This window comes from Trachypithecus francoisi, unplaced genomic scaffold (genome assembly GCF_009764315.1).
Source record: "Trachypithecus francoisi isolate TF-2019V2 unplaced genomic scaffold, Tfra_2.0 Lachesis_group20, whole genome shotgun sequence".
NCBI classification, from domain to species: Eukaryota; Metazoa; Chordata; class Mammalia; order Primates; family Cercopithecidae; genus Trachypithecus; species Trachypithecus francoisi.
The window spans coordinates 67,495,330-67,502,364 of NW_022681466.1; positions in this window are offsets into that span (position 1 = coordinate 67,495,330).

The window sequence follows — 7,035 nt, forward strand, 5'->3', positions numbered from 1 at the left end:
AGGGTGGAAGCGGGAGCGTGACGCGAGCGCGCCGGGGCCCCCTCCCCCTAGGCGCCGACACCTGCACGCAGGCGCAGGCGAGCAGGCGAAAGGCGCGCGCGAGGACGGAGCGACCGCGCGAGCCTGGCGTGAAAGAAGTGGGCGGCGGCCGAGGCGGCCGCGGAGCGCGCCCACCAGCTGGCGCGCGTGCGCACACGCGTTTCCTTTTCTTTCCCTATTTTTTTGCCCTTTCTCTCCCTTATTTCCTTCTCAGATCTCCTCTGACGCCTTTCCTTCCCTTTCCCTCCTTCTTTCGTGTGCACAGCTGCCAATCAAGCCACCCACCTCTCCATTTGCGGGGGAAGGGGGCGGTACCCAACCCCCCTCTATTACTAGGGGGTTGTTATGGTAACTCCCCACGCGAGGGCTGGGTGGCCTCTAGATAGGACGGGCTGTCCACCCACCCAATTGCTATGGCAACAGTGGAGCCGCTGAAGGAGGGGCCACTCCGTGAGAACTTGGCTGGAGAAACCACGTGGGAGTTGGGGGGCAGAGGAGAGGCACCGGCTGCCTCAGGAATGCCCTTTCCACCCTCACCTAGCAGGATGGGGAAGCATCGAGGAGCTCTCAGATCTCAGGATAAGGAATCCTACCGCAGACGTGTATCTCTGCACCTCTTTTAACAAAGTGTTCTGCACAAAGGAACTGTTTCGACAATTATTCATTGACTGATCACTGGAGTCGCGCGTGGAGGAAGGGGTGGCGAAGGGGAAGAGAGGGAATCTGCGTTCAATCCCTTCACATATTGCTTGGGTCACCTTAGATCTAGTCATGTTGGCACAGCGCCTACAGCCATTAGCCTCAGTGGAGGCTGGGTAATGCTATCTAAGAACCAAGAGTCATGTTCTACCACTGACATGCTGTGTGACCTTGAGCAAGTTGCTTTGCTTCTCTGAGGTTTTCTTTCACTGTGAAATTGAGGGGGTAGGCTGTATGATCCTCAGGAGCTCTTCTAGCACCAACACTGTTTCTGAAAGACTCCACCACCAGCCTTAATATAAATCATTTAAGAGAGTTTAAATTAGAAGTCCTTGGAAAATAGCTGAACACATTCCTTTCTGGACCCTTCTCCTTATCATTTGGATGCATGGCCAGTCGGCCCCCTTCCCTAACCCCTAGCCCATTCTCCTTGCCACTGCCCTTATTCAAGTCACTAACCCCATTCATCTCCTATTTGGCCTTCCTGCCTGACTCCTTCAAGTCAATTCTATTTTTTTTTTTAAAGACAAAGTCTTGCTCTGTCGCCCAGGCTGGAGTACAATGGCGTGATCTCTGCTTACTGCAACCTCAAGCTCCTGGGTTCAAGCGATCCTCCAGCCTCAGCCTCCCAAGTAGCCGGGACTACAGGCAGCATATGCCACTACGCCTGGCTAATTTTTGTATGTTTTGTAGAGATGGGGCTTTGCCATGTTGCCCAATCTGGTTTCAAACTCCTGGCCTCAAGTGATCTGCCCGCCTCGGCCTCCCAAATTGCTGAGATTATAGGATCCCTTGAGGCCAGGAGTTGGAGGCCAGCCTGGGCAACATGGTGGATTTTTGCTTTTTGAGACGGTTTTTGTTTTGTTTTATTGTGAATTTGTTTTTATTGGGGAACAGGACACAGGGTGGAAAATATCACCTTGGTGGAGACAGAGTTTTGCTCTTGTTGCCCAGGCTGGAGTGCAGTGGCACGATCTTGGGTCAGTGCAACCTCCGCCTCCCAGGTTCAAGCAATTCTCCTATCTCAGCCTCCTGAGTAGCTGGGATTACAGGTGCACGCCACCACGCCCAGCTAATTTTTTGTATTTTCAGTTGAGACGGGGGTTTCATCATGTTGGCCAGGTGGTCTTGAACGCCTGACCTCAGGTGATCCACCTGCCTGTGCCTCCCGAAGTGCAGGGATTACAGGCATGAACCACCACAACCGGCCAAGCCTGGCAAACATGGTGAAACTCCATCTCTATTAAAAATACAAAAAAATTGGCCGGGCACGGTGGCTCACACCTGTAATCCCAGCACTTTTTGGGAGGCCGAGATGGGTGGATCACCTGAGGTCAGGAGTTTGAGACCAGCCCAGACAACATGGTGAAACCACGTCTCTACTAAAAATACAAAAATTAGCCAGGTGTGGTGGCAGGCACCTGTAATCCCAGCTACTTGGGATGCCGAAGCAGGAGAATAGCTTGAACCCAGGAGGCAGAGGTTGCAGTGAGCCAAGAACATGCCACTGCACTCTAGCCTGGGTGACAGAGCAAGACTCTGTCTCAAAAAAAAAAAAAAAAAATTGGCTGAGTGTGGTGGCTCATGCCTGCAGTCCCAGCACTTGGGGAGGCCAAGGCGGGTGACTGCACTCCAGCCTGGGCAACAGAATGAGATTCTGTCTCAAAAAAAAAAAAAAGGCCAAACACGGTGGCTCATGCCTGTAATCCCAGCACTTTGGGAGGCCAAGGTGGGTGGATCACAAGGTCAAGAAATCGAGACCATCCTGACAAACATGGAGAAACCCTGTCTCTACTAAAAATACAAAACTGGCCAGGTGTGGTGGCGCATGCCTGTAATCCTAGCTACTTGGGAAGCTGGGGCAGGAGAATCACTTGAACTTGGGAGGAGAGGTTGTGGTGAGCCGAGATCATGCCATTGTACTCCAGCCTGGGCAACAAGAGCGAAACTTTGTCTCAGAACAAAACAAAACAAAACAAAAGGCCGGGCGCGGTGGCTCAAGCCTGTAATCCCAGCACTTTGGGAGGCCGAGACGGGTGGATCACGAGGTCAGGAGATCGAGACCATCCTGGTCTACACGGTGAAACCCCGTCTCTACTAAAAAATACAAAAAAAAACTAGCCGGGCGACGAGGCGGGCGCCTGTAGTCCCAGCTACTCGGGAGGCTGAGGCAGGAGAATGGCGTAAACCCGGGAGGCGGAGCTTGCAGTGAGCCAAGATCGCGCCACTGCACTCCAGCCTGGGCGACAGAGCTAGACTCCGTCTCAAAAAAAACAAAACAAAACAAAACAAAACAAAAAACCAGATTGGCTGGGCGTGGTGGCTCACACCTGTAATGCCCACACTTTGGGAGGCTGAAGCAGGTGGATCACCTGACGTCGGGATTTCGAGACCAGCCTGGCCAACATGGTGAAATGCCGTCTCTACTAAAAATACAAAAAATTAGCTGGATGTGGTGGTATGTGCCTGTAATCCCAGCTACTTGGGAGGCTGAGGCAAAAGGATTGCTTGAACCCAGCAGGCAGAGGTTGCAGTGAGCTGAGATTGCACCACTGTACTCCAGCCTAGGCAACAGCGTGAGACTCTGTCTCAAAAAAAAAAAAAAAAAAGCAGATAAAGTGTGGCATCAAAGACCCTTCAAGATTCTGCTGGCTTTTCTTGCCTTTTCTTTTTTAACGGTTTGTTTCTTTAGGAGTTGGGGTCCTGCTCTGTCACCCAGGCTAGAGTGCAGTGGCATGATCATGGCTTATGGCAGCCTCCAACTCCTGGGCTCAAGTGATAATCCTGCCTCAGGCTCCTGAGTTGCTGGGATTATAGGCATGAGCCACCCTGCTTGGTGCCTGCCTTATTTTTCAGTACTCAACTATTACACCTCACATTTTCCAGCCATACTGAAATACTCTACTTACTTCCCAGAACTTAACATTCTCTCCCCCAACCTTTGCATGTACTCTTTTTTCTCCTTGGAATATTCCCTAGCCTCTTGACCATGCCCACTCTCACCGTGTTTTGCTTTGTCCTACATGTCTAAATCACCTCCTCCATGAAGCCTTCCTTGACTCACCAAGACTAAGTTTGGTTCTTCTGTTTCAGCTGCGTGGCTTTAGTCCATGGTAACATTTAATGATTTGAATTGTAAATGTCTTTTGAATCTCCTTAAAGGCAGGAATAATATTAGTCTTGTTCAGCACATGGCCTGGCACCCACTAGAAAATCAGTAACGCTTAAAAAAAAAAAAAACAAAAGAAAGAAAATCACTAACACTTAAGCAATGAAAGTGGCCAGGTGCCGTGGCTCACGCCTGTAATCCCAGCACTTTGGGAGGCTGAGGCGGGCGGATCACCTGAGGTCAGGAGTTTGAGACCACCCTGACCAATATCGTGAAACCCCATCTCTACGAAAAATACAAAAATTAGCCGGGCATGGTGGTGCGCACCTGTAATCCCAGCTACTTGGGAGGCTGAGGCAGGAGAATCGTTTGAACCTGGGAGGCGGAGCTTGCAGTGAGCTGAGATCTGGCCACTGCACTCCAGCCTGGGCGACAGAGCGAGACTCTGTCTCAAAAAAAATAAAATAAAATAAAAGTAATGAAGGCATCTGTTGTCTGGGCGGGCACTGCAGCAGTTCAAGGTCAAGACCATGGATAGCAGGAAAAAGCATAGAAAGTGGAGGTAGTGCTTTAGGCAAATCACTAACCTCTCCAAGGCTCAACTCTGTCATCTGTAAAATGGAGATGATAATAATAGGGAGGTTAGGATAAAATAATACATGTAAAGCACTTAGCATATACTAGGTCCTCTAAATTTACTAATGCCTCAGTCATAGAGGCTACTCTTTCCGTTCCGGGTTTAGAGCCAACTCTTCTGATTCTAAGCCCTCTGCTTCCACCGCCCACCCCCCTCACTACAGTTGGTCTCCATTTAAAAAACTCCAGGACTAGCCCGGGCACAGTGTCTCATGCCTGCAATCCCAGCACTTTGGGAGGCCAAGGCGGGTGGATCACGAGGTCAGGAGTTCCAGACCAGCCTGGCCAACATGGTGAAACCCTGTGTCTACTAAAAATACAAAAACTAGCCAGGCACAGTGGGGGCCACCTGTAATCCCAGCTACTCAGGAGGCTGAAGCAGGAGAATTGCTTGAACCAGAGAGGGGGAGGTTGCAGTGAGCCAAGATGGTGCCACTGCAGTCCAGCCTGGGTGACAAAGCAAGACTGAGGCCGGGCGCGGTGCCTCACGCCTGTAATCCCAGCTCTCAGGGAGGCAGAGGCGGGAGGATAGCTTGAGCCCAGGAGTTCGAGACCTGCCTGGGTAATACAGCGAGACTCCGCTCTCCACAAAAAGGGGAAAAAAAAAAAAAAAAAAAAGACTCCATCTCAAAAAAAATACCAAAACAAACAAACAAGAGCCTCCAGGACTAAGGAGGGGAAGGCAGAGACTTTGAAGCAGAATCCCTCGGCACCCCTGGCCCAGCCTGGGGCAACTGCTGCCTCTATCTCACTCCACAGTGAATGAGGTAATGGTCCCCCTGGGGAAAGAGGCAGTTAGTGCTGACAATGAGGCTAATTAACAAGATGCCAATTAGTACTAGGAGACCGCTATATGTAGGAGGGGGGAATTCTGGCACAGAAGTAGCTTCTTGTGAGGACTGAGGGCTGAACTCGAAGGAGAGGATGAGGCAGAGCAATACCATCCCCTCTTCATGCCTCCCCAGAAAATCTCTTCCAGGAAGGCTTCCTAATCTCTATACTTCACTCTGCTTGGTTTCCTCCTGCATCTGCAGTCAGTTCTGAGACTGGAGCGTGAGGCTGTAGGAACAAAGGGCGAGGGCCAGGACTTGTGCTACACTTTTTTCTTTTCTTTTTTTTTTGAGATGCAGTCTCGCTCTGTCACCCAGGCTGGAGTGCAGTGGTGCGATCTCAGCTCACTGCAACCTTCACCTCCCAGGTTCAAGTGATTCTCCTGCCTCAGCCTCCAGAGTAGCTGGGACTACAGGTGCGTGCCACTACGCCCGGCTCTTTTTGTATTTTCAGTAGAGACAGGGTTTCACCGTGTTAGCCAGGATGGTCTCGATTTCCTGATCTTGTGATCCACCCACCTTGGCCTCCCAAAGTGCTGGGATTACAGGCATGAGCCACCGCGCCCAACCTACATTTTTTAATATTGAAAATATTTTGGACCAGGCATGGTGGCTTACGCCTCTAATCCTAGCACTTTGAGAGGCCGAGGTGGGTGGATCATGAGGTCAGGAGTTTGAGACCAGCTTGGCCAACATGGTGAAACCCCGTCTTTACAAAAAAATACAAAAATTAGCCAGGCACGGTGGCACCTGCTTGTAATCCCAGCTACTCAGGAGGCTGAGGTGGAAGGATCAATTGAGCCCAGGAGGTCCAGGCTGCAGTGAGCCATGATTACACCACTGCACTGCACTCCAGCCTCAGCAACAGAGTGATAGCCTATCTCAAAAATGAAAAAATAAATAAGCCGGGCACCATGGCACGCACCTGTAGTCCCAGCTACTCTAGAGGCTGAGGTGGATTGCTTGAGCCCAGGAAGTTGAAGCTGCAGTGAGCTGTGATCGTACCACTGCGGTCCAGCCTGGGCCACAAAGCAAGACCCTGTCTCTAAAAAATAAAAAGAAACAAAAATAAAATATTTCAGACATACAAAAAGTTATGAATATATACGTGTGTTTATATTTTTTTATTTAAGAAATTTTTAGAGATGGGGGTCTTGCTATGTTGCCCAGGCTGAGCTTGAACTCTTGGCCCTCCTGCCTCAGCCTCCTAAAAAGCTGGGATTACAGGCTTTAGCCACCATGCCCAGCTTTTATATACACTCAGTTTAAGAAATAAAAGGGGCCAGGTGCTGTGGCTTGCGCCTGTAATCCCAGCACTTTGGGAGGCCGAGGCGGGTGGTAATGATTACCTGAGGTCAGGAGTTCAAGACCAGCCTGGCCAACATGGTGAAACTCCATTCTACCAAAAATACAAAAAAAAAGCCAGATGTGGTGGTGGACGCCTGTAGTCCCAGCTACTCAGGAAGCTGAGACAGGAGAATTGCTTGAACTTGGGAGACGGAGGTTGCAGTGAGCTGAGATTGCACCTCTGTACTCCAACCTGGGCAACAGAGCAAAAAAAAAAAAAAAAAAAGAAAAGAAATAAAAGAGGCCAAGTGCTACAGCTTATGCCTGTAATCTCAGCACTTTAGGAGGCTGAGGTGGGAAAATCACTTAAGCCAGGAGCTTAAGACCAATCTGGGCAATATAGCAAGACCCCATCTCTACAAAAAATAAAAACAT